The sequence below is a fragment of the Meleagris gallopavo genome, chromosome 3 (assembly GCF_905368555.1).
Source record: "Meleagris gallopavo chromosome 3, MGAL_WU_HG_1.1, whole genome shotgun sequence".
NCBI lineage: Eukaryota > Metazoa > Chordata > Aves > Galliformes > Phasianidae > Meleagris > Meleagris gallopavo.
The window spans coordinates 58,895,924-58,912,955 of NC_139406.1; the positions used below are offsets into that span (position 1 = coordinate 58,895,924).

General features: G+C 40.0%; 1 protein-coding gene across 1 annotated transcript in view; it reads left to right on the forward strand.

Annotated features, from left to right (window-relative positions):
- Positions 1-17,032, forward strand: part of NKAIN3 (sodium/potassium transporting ATPase interacting 3) — a 404,665-nt gene that overhangs the window by 26,499 nt on the left and 361,134 nt on the right. The gene's annotated exons all lie outside the window — the stretch shown is intronic.

Here is a 17,032-nt window from a genome sequence, read left to right on the forward strand (position 1 = left end):
AAGAAATCACGTGATACTCTGAGCATCATTACTGCAACCAGCTCAGAGTGGAAAGCCGAAGCCTCTTCTACCTGCTGTTAGACTGCTTTTTTGACATGTTTACATCATGCTTATTTCAGAAAAAAGGCAGTGAAAATGAATGTTGTCCAAGGAGAAGAGCCTGGGAGCAGCTCTGAGTTCAGTAAACAATATTTCCTACTTGTTTAAATCAGCAGTGCAGCAGGTAATGAAAGCTAAACATGGAATAGACTGATGTGACTCTCAGCAGAGCTGGCTCTGAGCTTAGTGTCTGTGTGAGTTTCTGGACCCACCAGGTAGATCCAGCGTCAGTTATAGGAGGGGAGCTGATGCTGCAGGTCCCTATTGCTTGCTTCATTCTAAATGCTAGAACTCAGCATTAACAGTAAGACTGTCATAATTCTTGGGAGCAGTGCAAAGATGGCTGCTGTGCAGCACATCTGCCTGCTACCACACTTCCAGGCTATTTTCATGATGTAAAGAAAATAGAGTAATGTGACAACAAACACAATTCTATCATGTCTGTTTTCTTGGGTCTCTACATAAGTCGGACATACAGGTATTGTCTTATAGAGAACAGTTTGGGTTGGAAGGGACTTTAGATCTTTAGATCATCCAGTCCAACCCCCTGTAATACATAATTCTTGTTTCACTGTGGACTGATTTGCACTGCCAAGAGCGGGACTGTTTGGCAAAGCCAGCACATCAGCATTGTTCCACATTTCCTGTTCTCTAACGTTTCTATGAAGTCCTGACGGGTGTGTGATGCCTCTGCTTGGCCACACTCACATGTCAGGAAGGTTAGGACTCCAAAAGGCATGTGAATGTACAGAACATTAAATATTGCTCTAGGACCATAACTTACAGCTTTGGTTGGAAATGAAAAACAGAAAAGGGATGGGCAGAAGAACATTCTCAGAACGTATTAAATTTCAGTTCACTACTAACTATGAAACCAAGACTATTGTCTTCCTAAGGCAACATTTGGATGAGATTTAGCTCAGTGCAGAGCATAACAAGCAGTATGTAATGTGTAGATCGGGCACGGATTCTAAATGCAGTAAAATTTCACAGTTAGCAAGTTTCCAACCCTGGATTCAAATTTAACATTCAAATTAATTTGAGGGTCACTTTTCTGATTAGAAGGCAAGGGCAAAAACCAGAGCAAATTATCACTGCATCAACATTTTTACCCACAGATCACTTAATTCCATTGGCAGGTACTTTGCAGTGCTTTGAGTTTGAAACAACAGATTCTCTTTCAAATACCTGTTTAATAGTCCCTCTTTCTTCTTCTTCTTTTCCTTTTCTCTTCTTTTCTTTTCTCTTCTTTTCTCTTTTCCTTTTCCTTTTCCTTTTCCTTTTCCTTTTCCTTTTCCTTTTCCTTTTCTTTTCCTTTTCCTTCTTCTTCTCCTTCTCCTTTTCTCTTTGCTGCTTTGCTGTTTCTTACTCTAACTCTTAGAAGAATTTAGTTTCTGCTGCTTATAGTCCCATTAATTTCCCCATCTAATTTTCCTTCTGCCCAAAGAACCCCTTTTACTTCTGATTTAGCTCTGAAGTCAGGCACCATTTTCATTTGATCAGCCAGTTTTGTGGTCTGTAACCTGCTGCCTGTTCTATTGTAAGCAGCCTCTTAGAGATGCGTTTCTGTTTTGTTCACCTGAGAAATGCTCAGAACTGCGTATGCTCAGTCTTTAGAAACATTTTGATGTGTGGGTACATGAATATTTTCCCTTCTGGCTTGAAATGGTTCCAGTCTGCCAATTTTTAAAGTATTCCACGAACCATTTGGAAGAAACAGATGATCTCTTTTGCCGTTAACTTTCTCCTATGATTTGGCGGAAAAGGAAACGTAGAAACAAAAGGACAGATTGCATCCATTTCAGACTCTCAGGATTGTGGCTTAAGAAGACATCAACAGCAATCTCCTTTTCTTTTTTTATTAGTTCTCCTCCTCTACTTAAGCCTGCCTAGAAGAGTGTTCCCATCTTGGTATCTTTTATAATCTTCTTTAATTAGGCACATAAGAGCCCCTAAAGACTCAGTAGAAATCCCAAGGCACAGAGCAACGCTTCTTTGTAACCCTGCTGCTGGATGGCAAGCTGCCTCTGCCTGCCCCCACCTCAGCACTGCCTCACTTTGACACAAGACTTACTTACTGAAAGGACAATATTTTGCTTTTTGGAGTTACATTCTTTCTGATTATAATTTTTCCGCAGATGGCTCTGTTCACTTTGCTCAGGATGCTTAGGGTGTATGCTCACCATGTTCCTACCTGTTACTGGCGTAACACTGCCTCTTTGTGGGCACAGTGTGTTACGTGTGGTGGCTGTGTTGCTTTGACCTTGAAGCCTGGCATCATTTCGGAGGCTTGCAGATGCCATCTCCCCACATATTAAATATAAATCTGTGGATGCCTTGCAACATTTTTATGTCTTGTTCTGCTCTGGCAAGGCTTCTGTGAACCAATCAGATTGCATAGGTAACAGGAATGTGAGCATTTCAAAGACAGGCACAACTTTGTATTAGTGTTGTTGTAATCTTATATTAATGATATGTCTGAAAGAAAAGGGAAGATGGGTTTTGAAGGTGACATCACTCTGAAATATTTCTTTTGAACACAAGATCATGTGTACCTGCACGGCTCTGTCAGTATGCCTGCATGGCTGTGTTGAGGCCTCCTCGTGATTATCTGATGATAGATCTGGAATGCCAGCAGTAACACCAGGAGACAACTCTGCCCTCACACCCTGTGCCATGCCCCTCCTTTGGGAGCACCCAGAACCTCCCTTGGAAGAAGCACAGCACAACCAGGAACAGTGCACTGCTCCTTCCATCATATGACTAATGAACACCAAGCCGATGCCTCTTTGGCTTTCCCCCTTGCTCTACCCATTCCTGTCTACATCTTTTTTTCTCATTTACAGCTTAACAGTCATTCAGAGATACTCTGCCTCTGAGCTGGAGTGTATGAGTTCAGTTCCTGGCAAAAACAAAGACAGAAATTCTGTGTTTATATGGGTAATTTGTGCAACATAAACATGTAAACCTAATAGTGGCAGAAATGTTCTACAGCTGGAGAGACCATCTCCAGACATGGCAGTTTACTCACAGCATCTTTGCAATTGCCTGCAAAGGAATTGGCACAATGCAGGTTTATGTTTTCAGCTACTTAATTAAGTTTAGTTCTGTGTCTTGTAAAGCATCAGTGGATGTTGTCATGGGTGAAGCAAAACTGAATGCACGTTCAGCTTTTAGGCAGTGATCCAAGTACATATGTTTACATTCAATGGACAAATGTCAGCCTAATTCGTGTTTACTTTCAATAATACTGAACACTTAAGTTTTCAGTGAAAGCAGTTCTTCTCATGTACATTGTGGACCTGTTTTTTCTAATGCAATTAGAGAATGACTGTAACTCTAATTCCAGTTTTCAGATTGTTAAATACCTATCTATTCTCCAATGGCTTTAGCTTCAATTAGTTGTATTGATTCAAGCTTATAATTTTGCCCTAACACAGAGCTCTATTAGAAGCAACTTCTAAACTAGGATTAGCTCACAGAAATGATGTTAGTTATTGGGGATGTCAATAAGTAGACTCCTATACTATCGGTTTATGAGCATGCATAGAATATAATAAATTTCTATATGGATTGAGCTGAATATTATGTCTGATAAAACCCCTATGAAAACCGGCTGAGAGAGTTGAGCCTGTTCTGCCTGAAGAAGAGAGGAGACCCGATAGTGGCCTGATAGTATCTAAAGGGGAGCTATAAGAAAGAAAGGGACAGACTCTTTAGCAGGGTCTGCTGTGATAGAACAAGGGGAAATGGTTTCAAACTAAAAGGGAGATTTAGATTGGATATAAAGAAGAATTTTTTTACAATAAGAGTGATGAGGTACACAGGTTGCCCAGAGAGGCGATGGGTGCCCATCCTTGGAAACACTCAAGGTTAGGCTGGATGGGGCTCTGAACAACCTGGTGTAGCTGTAGATATTTCTGTTTATGCAGGGGGCTTGGACTAGATGGCCTTAAAGAGATCCTTCCAACTCAAACGATTCTACGATTCTATGAGCGTTGTTTTCATTAGTTTGGCATTAATAATTGGTAATGAATTCTTAAATTTAATTAGTAATTGATAATTTACTCCCAGCCTCCAGTATGGATCATGGGGATTTTCTAATGCAGAGATCTATCTTTGTGTTTTGTGTGTCTTTCATGTGTTTGTCTTCTACAAAGCAATCTAATCTTTCTGAGACCCTTCTGGAAACTCACAGAATCCATAATGTCCTGTAACAGGAATTTCAACAATACTTGATGTCCAAAAGAACTTGTGGTGAGGGGCTTTCACCTTTTCTTTATATCTTATAATTTTGTAGATCTCTTTCAAATGCTGCTCAGTTTTGTTCTATTTCCAGTCTGAGGAATTCAGGTTGACTGTTCCATACATGACAGCCATTGCCTATTTTTATCTTTGCTGTTCCAAATGATGTCACTTTTCCAAGTCTGTTTTGCTATCCTTTGGACTGGGATTACCACCTACCATATTAATGTTTTAATACATCTTTTTGTCTTCTTCCTACTTCTTTCCAAACAGTTGGTCAATTTTGCTTGTTTTTCTTTTTACCACTGTGAGGCACTGAGCTGACATTTTTATAGAACTATTTATTTTAACTCTGAAGTTCCATGCCTGAATGGTGATAGCTATCTGAGAGCTTCTCCGTTGCTTTATATAGTTAGAACTGTCCCTCTCTCTCTCTCTTTTTTTTTTTTTCCCTTGGCATTACTTCTCATTTGCCTTTGTTGAATTTCCTTTGGCACTATGTTGCACATTATTGTGAAGGTCTTCTGCAACTCCTGTTAGTCAGCCTTCATTTTTACTACTGTGAATGATTTAAAATTTTGTTCTTTTGATTTCGTAATTATTTATGAATTTAGCAAATGACATAAGCTTGAGCATTTGTCCCTTATGGGGACTCCACTGGGGACTCCTCTCTTTTGAGACTGTTAACCATTTGCTGTTTCCTTCAGTAATCCAGTTAGTTTTATGAAGACCTTTCCTCATATCCCAACGGCAGCTTAGTTTTCAAGGAGGTCTTTAAGGGAGTCTTTATGAACGTCTTCTGGAGATCCAAGAAATTCACACACCTCCCCTTGATTCCTTTACAGAACTGGAAGAGGTTTTTGAGGCATTCCTTCCCTTTTCACATCAGCTGTTCCTGAGTATGTCTCAGTATTGACTCGTCACCATATGCAGCGATCCTAAATACCACAGCAATCCCCCCAAAATGTACTGAAAATAATATTATGCCAGTATCACAATACTACATAAATAATGTAATGTTTTTCATCTTAACAGGACACAAAGAATCTTAATATTAATTTTTAACAAGTTTTTAAATATTAAGAAACCCTAACATGGTGAATGCCAAATCCTACCAAAGAATCAAAGGTAAGTTGCAATGAAGTGGGGTTCACACATCTACAGATTGGAATCTCAATAGTTCAGTAACTTCAGAAGTAAGTTCAGAACCAAAGGAATGGTGCCTGGGATGTCCAATCACCAGTGTAAGAATACTTTAATAAAAATAAGGCAAGCAGATTTATTGAGCTTTCCACTTTGTGCCTGTTCCCATTCCACTGTTCTTAGTCTCCTTTTGCACTCCATACTTACTTGAACCAGCCTGACCATGCCTTGTAGTTAGTTCATTTTCCTGAAGCTGAATGATCCTTTTGCCAGTGTCTCTTCTTCCCTGAGCATTTCTGGTTTGGCCTGCATATGTTAAACACTTAACTTATAAGCCTCAGTGTAAGCATTCAGAAACCTAACTGCAGAAGTCTATTTGTGTTACTCTGTCTCCTCTGGCACTCCGCGTGTAATTTTCCTGCTTGTTGTTTGGGCTGGAAGCAATCTGTTTGCTCTGTGCTTTTACACTACGTGGCATAATGGGGTCTTGGTCTTTGAGCAGAGTTCCTGGGTATTATGGGAAGTTTCTCTGTGTTTATCTGGATGCCCATTTATCCTGTGCAGGGCTACAGCATTTTGCACAGTACAGTATTATTCCCCAATTTTTCCCCAGATATCTCCAGGAAGTGCATCACATTTGCTGACACTGAGGCAATTTTAAGTGAGAGGTTACACCCTGCAATGCTTATTTCAGCTGTTTCATAATTGAGTGAACACCAGTCTTAGAGATTTGTTGCTATTCATTATGTCACTCTGACCAAAACTTTTTCTACTGACACTTCAATTTGAGACAATGCTGTGATGCTGCTGCTACCATGCTCTACTGTGGGCCTGAGCCCCTGCATACTGCAGAGTCCTACATGCCAATGATGGATGCAAAATCATTTTTTTTCTGCCATCTCCTTCTCTTTCTGTACTCTATTGGTGTGCCTTCAGCACCTTTCAGCCATGCAGACTGTCTTGTCAGCTTCCTCTTCCCTGTGTATTTGGACAAGATTTAGTATAAAAGTTTCTGAAGAGTTTTTCTCAGACTTACATTGTCCTGCCTTACAGGGTTTTTTAACCTTTAATCTGTTGGAGTTTGTTATTTTCTATTTTTCTTGTTTGGGAGTGATGTCAACTCAACACTATCTTTCTCTTTGTGGTCTCCTTTTACCAAACTCTAACCCTACCCATCATTTTGGGCCCTTGGGGGGTCAGGTGAAGAGGGAGGCAGGGAGGCAGGAAGGCAGGCAGGAAGGAGGGAAGGTAGGTGGGAAGGCGGGAAGGCGGGAAGGAAGGAAGGAAGGAAGGAAGGAAGGAAGGAAGGAAGGAAGGAAGGAAGGAAGGAAGGAAGGAAGGAAGGAAGGAAGGAAGGAAGGAAGGAAGGAAGGAAGGAAGGAGGGAAGGAAAGGAAGGAAGGAAGGAAGGAAGGGAAGGAAGGAAGGAAGGAAGGAAGGAAGGGAAGGAAGGAAGGAAGGAAGGAAGGAAGGAAGGAAGGAAGGAAGGAAGGAAGGAAGGAAGGAAGGAAGGAAGGAAGGAAGGTTGGTTGGCTTTAGCAGATACTGAATAAGATTTATGACATCTCTGTCAAATGGTGCTGGGACAGTCTGCTATGCTGTGTCAGATGCCCCAGCTTCTTTCTCAGTTTCCCAGTGATGACAAAACCTGTGATGCAAATGTGCTGTTATTTAGGTGTGCACTTCGCACCTCAGTGATGCCACATAAATGACGTGAAAGCAGATTCTATTCCTGGACTGCTCAGAATTTGTACTTGGTTTGCAACCCAGCAACAAGCGTTTGGTATTTTACCTCAAGTGCAAACACACTGGGAGAGGGATTTACTTTTATTGTGTGTCTGTACAGCAGCTAGCACAGTAGGGTCCTGATTTATGGCTGATACTGTTAGCTACTGTTGTAGGCTAAATAATGACATAAATAATTTATCATAGCAGGAACTATAGCAGGGGGCGTTTGCAACTTCTGGTATCATTTCCTCTACTTGTAACGAAGTAATAGCTACAGAGAACAAGCAAGGAGAGTAGGAATGAAGGCCTGCTTACGAGGTAGGACAGTAAGTTAGAGCAACACATACATACTCTTCTGTCACAGCAGCTTCGCCACTGGCTGTAACATTTCTCCTTCTCGCTTCTTTTCTCATTTCTCTTCACTCTCATTTTTCAATTCACCTTGAAATGTACAAAGAATTATGTATTGCACATTCTACCAGCTCTCTAAATTGGCAATGGTGAAACCAATAAACTAACATTTTTATGACTCAGTGCTGCTGCCAGCAACAAGAAAACCTGTTCTGTCTATTGAATTCCTCTACATTCCCACTACAGTGCTATGCCCAAAAGTACAGACTGATTTGGTTTCTCTTTTTTGCACTTTTTTTTTTTCTTCATTTTTCTGTTTTCTTTTTTTAGTCTTTTTATTTCTGTGAGGTAGCAGTGCATCGAAATATCAAATGATTCTCCTTGCTGCTTGAGATCAGATCCCATCAACTGATTATTTTGCTAGTTAAATACTCATACACGTACCTAAAAGGGAAGAATGTTCCAGTTAACTGCCAGTTTCTGAGCTGGATATGCTGAAATTCTACCATCAAACACGGGACAATAACTATCACGTGGTTACTGCAGCTCGTCAGGATTTTCATTGCTCTCATAATCTATGGAAGGACTTTGTTACCTGCCCACAAGGAAACGATGAGCCATTACTCAAGATGCTGCACATGCAAAGGGGAAAGGGAATTGAATCAGTAAATAACTAGTTTTTAAGGAAGCTGTTGAAAACAGATGAAAAAAATATATAGAATGAGAATAAAAAATAGAGAACGCTATATTAAAACACATTTTCCCGCTACTAAAACCACTTTGCAATGGAGAGGAGATAAGAACCTAATTAAGCAAAGATTAAAAATGTTAGTCTGTTAAAGATCTATATAAACACAATTTTTCAGGGATCGTGCAAAAGTGTTTTGAATGATTAAATTCATGGATCTTGGATCACTGTGTCAAATTAATGAATACAGACATTTTCCCTACTTCGTGTTGGTATATATCTTTATTAGAGAAAGCACTTATTTTTATCAGGAAGTATTGTTTGGTTCTCAGTTACTCCTTTGCGTTGACCCAGTTTCTGTCTGAAGGTGGCTTGGCAAATTTAAGAGCTGTAAGTGAAGTAATTCCCCCTTCTTTACCCACACATGTTCTGACAACTTTTAATTAAATGTGTTTGTGTATTAGCCATTGTGGTCACTGGGGACCTCCAATATGTGACTGGGGCCTCTTGGTACTACTGCAATAAACTAAGGACTGTCTATCAGGATTTTGTGATTTCAGGAGGTACGATACAACAACTGCTGATGCCCACCATGGCATGGCTGCTGCCATACCCAGCATTTCTGGGCAAGTCCAGGACATTTGTGTGATATTTCACCCACTCTCAGTGAAATGGATTAGGATGCTGTAACAGAGAAACATAGAACTGTTTGAGTTGAAAGGCACCCTTAAAGGCCATCTAGTCCAAAACCCATGCAATGAACAGATACACCTACAACTACATTAGGTTGCTCAGAGCCCAGTCTAGCCTGACCTTAAATGTCTCCAGGGATGGGGGTATCCACCCCCTTTCTGGGCAACCTGTGTGAGTGCCTCATCACCATTGTTAAAAAAAACTTCTTCCTTTCATATCCAATCTAAATCTCTTTTAGTTTGGAACCATTTCCCCTTGTTCTAGTACAACAGACCCTGCAAAAGAGTCTGTCCCCTTCTTTCTTATAGCTCCCTTTAGATACTGAAAGGCTGCTATCATCTCTGCCTGACTCTCTCAGTGCCGTCCTAGTACCCTTGGATCATAGAGCAGTTAAGAGAAGTCTTTAGGAAGCAATGTGCCCATTGAGTCAGAAGCTGTGCCATCAGTTTGGGGTGCTCCAAAGGTGCTTAGAGAGTAGAATGGGAGCCGGTGTGGTTATGCTCCTGTTACAAACTCAAAATGGCCATTTTATGGTATTTTGCTGATGAGGCAGCTGAGTACTGATGGCAGATATTGCAGTGAAGATAAAGCTATGTTTTTTTTTAAATTAAAAATGTAAATCCAGGCATGGATTGCTGGTGGAGGTTCAAGCTTGGCAGTAGAGAAACTGTCTGATTCCTTCAATAGGAAAATAACAGTTTAATACAACTTTTACGCTCATAATTTAATCATGTACAATTTACATGGGAGGCAATGTAAAGCATAAATTGTAAAGCAGTGCATCAACATCCTCAGTGCTATGGCCCTGCGGCTCTGGGCTGCTGTGTTTCCAGGTGCAGTGGCCAGAGGCAAACCATTCTGAGCAGCAATACCCCTCGTGACTATGCCAGAGGGAAGCACTGTAAAAAATAGCAACTGTAGAAGTAAGCGTGTTTATTTATATTTAAGAGGAGGCAATGGGATCAACTTCATTGAAATATATCAAGTGGAGAGAACTTGCAGTTATATAGAAAGCTATATGTGATATTAAAAAAAAAAAAAGCCTTTCTATTTTGAATAGTCCATTTTCATTGCTATAAAAAATGATACTATCATTGTTATCCATCGTTACTCAACACTCTCTAAAACAGGATAAGCATCACTCTGAGCTTAAAAGGACCAAAAGTGATGGACACCTTAATGGCTTGGCAGTACATATGCTGGGGGTAAAGATGGAGGTGTGTAAAACAGATAACATGAATTCATTTAATCATTAAGAATGGAAACATATGGTACAATCTAGGTGCAATTTACAGCCTTTCCTTCCTTTCTGCTGCTTGTACGTTTTGTGTTACCCTTCACTATACATTATTATGCTACTGCATGGTCTTTCTGGCTATGACTTTTTGTCTTAAGACGGGAAGAGAGATGGAATACCTACAGAGCTTATTTTTTTGCCTTTTGAGATCAGACTATATGTGCAGGGTTCTCTGGAATATCCCCCTTTCTCCAGCGTATTAAGTAGTATTTTTAAGAGACAAAACATCTATTAGTTTTTTGGTTGTTTTTGTTTCAAAATGCACTCCCAGGCCATGTCCCTATCTGCATCCCAGCTGCATTGTAGTAGTTGTCCATTTCTAGCTAGAAAACATCCAAGTCTAAAGCTGGGTGTAATTTATCATCCTTGCAGAGCAACAAATTAATAACACAGTTGAGTCAGTATAACCCCCTCTCCAGACCCTTTGCTTTTTCTCTGTGAGCTTCTTGTTGTATATCTCCTTGTTTTGAAGCCACTCTTCTATTTCTTGTCGCAGCATTATCTTTTTCCTCTTTCACATATATTTCTTCCTTCTGTCAAACCCACTTCTTCCATGAATTATTCCTGCCTTGCTCTCCTCAGCTGTCAACTCCCTTCATCCATCTGCTCCAGACCCTCTCTGTGCCATGCACAGGGACTTCTACATCTCAGACTGTGCCATTTAGGGATAGAAATATCTCACTAAGTTTAGAGTTAGTCAGTGTCCCTCAGTTGTGGTCCCTCTGACACACAAGCAGGTCTATATAAATGGATAATACATCATCATTAAGCATATAGTAGACCTGCAAACACAATGAAGAAGGAAATATGATGACCAATAGATCTTTTTCTCTCTAACTTTTATTAATGAGCCCTAAAAATGCACTGCTCATTAAATCTTATTTCTTAATCACGCTAGTGCCACTAAATAGAAATGTATATGCTCCATCTGGATTATTACAGAATGCAAAAGAAAGGCTGATCAAATTTTACATTTAATTCACTCTTTTCTTTAACACAATAAAGTAAATTAAAATCAATGATTGATTGTCTTTGGGAACATTATCATCAGGGCTGAATACATAAACAATGCACCAAATGAAAACCTATTTAATCACATTCTTTACTGTGTGTATCTCAGCTAGTGTATTATAAGCCAATAAATGCTGTTTATTTAATTCGAAGAAGAAAATAAATGTTTATCCAGTTTGACCATTTATCCCACACCAGAAATGCTTGATTTTCTTCATGTTCATTTAAGAAAATGTGTGACATGTTAACAAATACTTTAAAATATCTGTCAGTGTGCACAGTTTTCAGCAGTGTCTTCACACGGCTTAGTGCAGTGCAGAGCATCAGTCATCATGCAGTAAGACATACGGAGTTCTGAGGAGTTGGAAATGCTCTTCCTCAGTGCACAGGATATAGCCCATTAGTTCTTCCACAAGGTACTTGGGACTGTACAGTGCTGTGCTTTCTTGGAGTAGAAATTTCTTATTTTCAGATGGTTGGAACTACATTATTTTTTGATGCTTTCCATTAGCTATGTCAAGATCCTCTTGCCAAGTCTTACATTATTCCTCAATTAACTGTCTTCCCCTTGCACAGTTCAACATGCTTGTATGTGACTGCAGGTCATGCCAAACTGAGATGTGGGGGGAACTATATGAAGTGCTATAGCACTTGTGCATTTTTAGTAAGCTTTATACATTGATTTTTACATGTGCATTTTGGACTGTAGTTCAAAGAAAAATAATATCTATATTACAAAAATGCATAGAAGAGACATTATGTATTGTCTTGAAACAAACTGATTTGGCAATGGAAAAATGAATTCAATGGGGATAAACTTATTCACCTGGATTTTAATTTGTTGATTAAAGAAAAGCTCTTTTAATCAAGCAGGCATTTACTGGTGTGAAGGTCAGAGATTTGAGCTTTTCTCCTTAGCCAACTTGTTCTGATTCCATTACAAAAAAAAAAAAAAAAAAAAAAAAAAAGATAATCAGATGCATTAATTAAAATCTGATTTACTTCTTTTCGTATTTAGAAGTAAAGAAGTAAATCGTAATTCAACTCTGAAGAGTATAGGAAAGAAACTCCTGAAGCCTGGAGGATAATGTTTCCTCACTGATCTTCACTGTCCCTCCAAACACAGAAAAGTAGGATTTGGAATCTCTTAAATATGTTCTTTGGCCATTCAAGGATATTTGTACATTTGCATTTTGATGGTTACTAACTGACAAAATACCTTTTTTCTCCTTTAATCACTGTTGTTTTGTCTGTGTGAAGAAGTGGCAGAACCCTCTCTGGCTAATACCTATGAGGTCACTTTGCTATTCTAAGTTACAGCCACCCTAAGAGTTATTTCTTTCATGGAGCCTCCAGAAAACTGCCGCCCCTTAGCATGTCAACTTGCTAAGTGACAGATACTTGGGAGACAGCAAAAAATTTGAGGTTAGAAGTGGTTTTAGACATAGATATGGTCAATACCTAGCACACTGGGTCTTGAAACTGCCTGGGAGTTTTGTAATACACAACTGAAATGCAAACGAAAAATAACTTTCTTTCCCTGCCATCTCTTAAATGGCACACAGGCTGTACAGCTGGGCCAGGCTTCATATCCAGCTAAGGGCTTGGTCTACTGTGGCTGCCACTACAGGAAGTCTGATTTGCAGAATGTACCACCTCCCTTTTTTTCCTTTGTAAAATGTTACTCTCAACCACTTTGTGCAGTATCCAATCCATTTCCCGTGGATCTTTTCTCCCTGTGCTTCTAAGTAGACTGCATCTCCTAGGGAGACTACAAATTCAGCATACTTCTGCCAGAGAGATCTCAAGGAGTTCGTAATTAGTTTGAGAAGCTGTCCCTTGTGCTCTCAGGTCAGCCAGGTGAGAAGTTCTGAGATGAATGGTATGGAGACTGGGAACTAGAAGTGGTAACAGCTGGGAGCTACAAGTCTTTTAGTATACAGTGATACTTTAAAAAAACTTTAAAAAAAAAAAAGTACAAAGATTATGAGCAAGTGGGAATGCAAAAATTATGAAATCAGTGACAGAGTTTACATCAGATGAAATGTTTGGGTCTGTATGCAGGGTTTTTACTTTTTACTTTTTTTTTATTTTTATTTTATTTTATTTTTTTAGTTGCTAGGTATGTGTTTTGTCAGTCAGTATAAGGGACATATACACTCTGATGTTATTCCTCTGGTCTGAGCCTGCAGCCTGCAGTGAAGCTGCAGGACCTGGTTCTTTTCAGTTAGGATGCATTGTGATGAGTGAATGTATCATGATATCATGGAAGAAGTCACGTGTAAAAAAAAGGAGCAGTAAAGAGGATGGATAGCCATTTGGACTAGTTGAGATTAACTAACAGCCAATGTTTTAGCGAGGAGCTGTCATATCTTTAAGTTGTAGTTTTGTAAAAATTCAGCTTCTGTTTCAGAATCTCAAACCACCTTCCACTGGGAAGTTATGTGCAACAGATAGTTATGCTTAGCAGTCCTACCAGACAGTGTGCTTTGCTTCTTTGCACTTCCTGGAAATGACCACGAAGTTGATTTTCTGTCCTCATAGAGGAATTGCACTCGACGAAGGACAAAGACTTGAGAAGCCACAGCCACTGGGGCCCCCTCATCCCACTGCAATTACCAAAATTTGACACAAATAACAGCAATCTAACGTGTTCTCATTTGCTCTGCAGGCGAACCTGACGTTAGCTTTCTCAGGCCGCTGGAGGGAAGGCAGCAGAGAAGTGGTTGGGAATTGTTCTTCCTTCCCTCTTTGCTGTTTGTCACACAGCTGACAATACATTTCTGAGCATGCTGCCTCCTGGTCCTGTGCATATAAAGTTGGGTTCCTGGGATTTCAAACATCCGTAATTATGCACTTAAAATGTATTGTTTCCAGATGGTAATGCAACCAGTTATTTCAAACAATGAAAAATCCAGTGATTTAATTGTTTCTGACAGATGAGTAGGAAAGCTGAACGAATAGAAATGTGTAAAAAGAATACTAGACAAGGACATTGGTAAATCTTAACTACAAAGAATTTCTGGAGAAATGTGGGTCTGTAGCCTTAAAAATTTATTTCCTGCAAATAGACTTGAGGAAAGCCAAAGTTAAAAGTTTGGAATATTTTCAAAGTCTTCTCATGTGCACAGATATGATTAAAAGTTGTATGAGCAAAGGAAACTGCACATATTTCTTCCTGAATGCATAATTTGATTCTGTGGCTGTGAGAGGGGATGTGCAAAGGTTTTTTACTTTCATTGTTCCCTCCAGCATGGAAATTACATCAAGAGCACTTCAAGCTTTCTGTGTGTTTCTTGAACCCAGAGTCACCATCAGTATGAACAAACACATATAGGACATGTCTCTTCTGTAATTTTTTTTTTTTTTTTTTTTTTTTTTACAGAGTGTGAGTTCAGTAACAAATTTTCAAGTGTAAAGACTGCTGCTCATCTCTGTGGTCAGGACGCACTGCGTCTTTGTGGTTTGCAGATCAGAGTACTTAGGTGCTTCCATTTACAAGAAATATCCTTCTCTTAACATTGGAGACCTAAATGAATGCAAGGGTAATTAAAATACTCAGGTCGTCCTGTGTTATACATTCTCATTGTTCCCTGGTGCTGCAGAAGGAGAGGGAACAGCTCACCAGTCTCAAGTCTCCTCCTTTTCCTGAAAACCCACTGGTGTGAGCAGGCTGCACTCAGGACAGCATCTGGGGAGTTTGGTGGTGAATCCCAGAGCTCAAACCTCTCGCAGCCCTATGACTCTTCTCTCAGGTCACCACAGCAGCGTTGCTCTCATCCATGCACTGGGCTTCCTACTAGGGACTGCTTTATGTGAACCCAGAGCTCATCCCATGAGTGGCCATGCAAGAAATGTCAGTTGTGCTGTTCCCATCTTCTTGGCTGAAAAAGCACCTGTCACATAATGGTGACTTTTGCATCACGTGATTGGTATTGTATGTTCATGGAAAAAGACAGCATTATTGTGTTTTTTCAATTCCTCTATATCAAGGTATGTGTCCTGTCCTGCCAGGAGAGTCCTAGGACATGGGCGTTCTGCACACTGTAGCATTATCCATGTAGCTATCAAGCACTTGGCATATTCCAAATCACACACCATTTTTCATTTCCATCAAATATGTATTTTAAGGTATCACTGAGCAAGCACTACAGCATGCACAAACAAGAGGATTTTTTTTTTTACTGAAAAGTATTTATTTTTCTCACTTCTCTTTGTTAGGGGACATATTGGAAACAGAAAAAATCACACAGCAAACAGTGCACAGCTTGAGCAGAGAGCCAGAGCAGCCTGGAGGTGCAAGCACTCACACGCACTCCGTACTTATGGCAATTTAAAATGAGATATACCGCACTGCGATTGTACCAACAAATAAGAGCCCTTAGGACAGTTGAGACAGTCACAGAGCAGGCATGAGCTGACTGTGGGAGACAAATACCAGCTGCCAGGAGAGCAGTGGCATAAGACATGCTGTGCCGATTCTCTGCATTAATTGGCTACCCCGGCTTTAGAGCTGCTTTGTGTCGCAGCGCCGTGCTAGCCAGCTGCAGCACAAATCTGGGTTTGGTCTCCACAGCCCTTCACAAAAGCTGTGCTACTGATTGCACCACCATTGGCTTTTAAATTCTCTATTTACTACTCAAGACCTCACTACTAATGAACACTCCAGTCCCTGGAACTGTGCGGTTTTTGATTGCCTTGTCTCAGCCTCCCACTCAGTGCAGCTTGATCTGCTTTGGTTGTGTTAGCATAAGCAGAAATAACCCAACACAGTTGGGATGGGATGTTTTAACACTGCAATTCTGTGAGCAGTTCAGTGCTGCTGCCAGAAAGAACAGCCCTGCCCTCTCCCTGTTCCCAAATGTTTGCTCTTGTCCCTCTGTTGCTCCCTGCCTGCTGCCAGCATCGCCAAGCAATGAACTAAATGGGAGAACAAGTCCACTTCAAAGTTAACTTGAGAGAAAACAAAAACAGTAATGATTAGTTTTAATCTAGATTAATTCAAATTAGTTTGCTGTTCAGCTATGAGAATTCTTTTGTCAGCCAGAAGAAGAAAACAGTTTTGGAAGAGCAGTGGTTTGTGTTTAGAGGCAGACAAAGAGCAGGGCTGCTATTCTTGGCTTACACTTCATAAAGATGGGGTATAAATGTGATTGTGTTCTCAAATCTCCTTAAAATGGCACTATTATTCTCTTCTTAGTGCTCCTTATCTCTCAAACTTCACACTTGAGGTCTTTTTAAAAAGCATTCATTTAAAAGTGTTTTTATCAGCCCTTTGCATGTAAAGTTTAAGCCGGAGTACGAAGATCATATCAATGCTCAACAACTGAAACAGGTTTATTGATAGTACCTAACACACAAAATACTTTTCATGGGACTGTCTTTCAAGTGAATAAACATAGTGTGATCCTCTTTATACATTCAGAGAACATTTTTTTCCATATACAGCAATGCTGATTTCCTGGAAAGTGCATACTCACTCCTTTGTTTTGGCTCCCAGAGATGGTAAAAAGCATATGGTTTTACTGGAGTGAGGAAGAAGGTGGATGTGCAGACAAGAAAGAAAGCTGCACAGTTCTACCAACCAGAACATTAGGCACTTTGCTTCAAAATCCCACCCAGTCCAGAAAGACTAATGAGTGTAGTCTTTCACCCGGAGGAGCAGAAGTTGTTAAATGAAAAGATGCCATTTTTAACACAGCTGCTTCTCTCATACTTTCTTAACAATTCTTCTTCGTCTGCTAGAAAATATGTGATCAACCTAGCACTATGTTGACA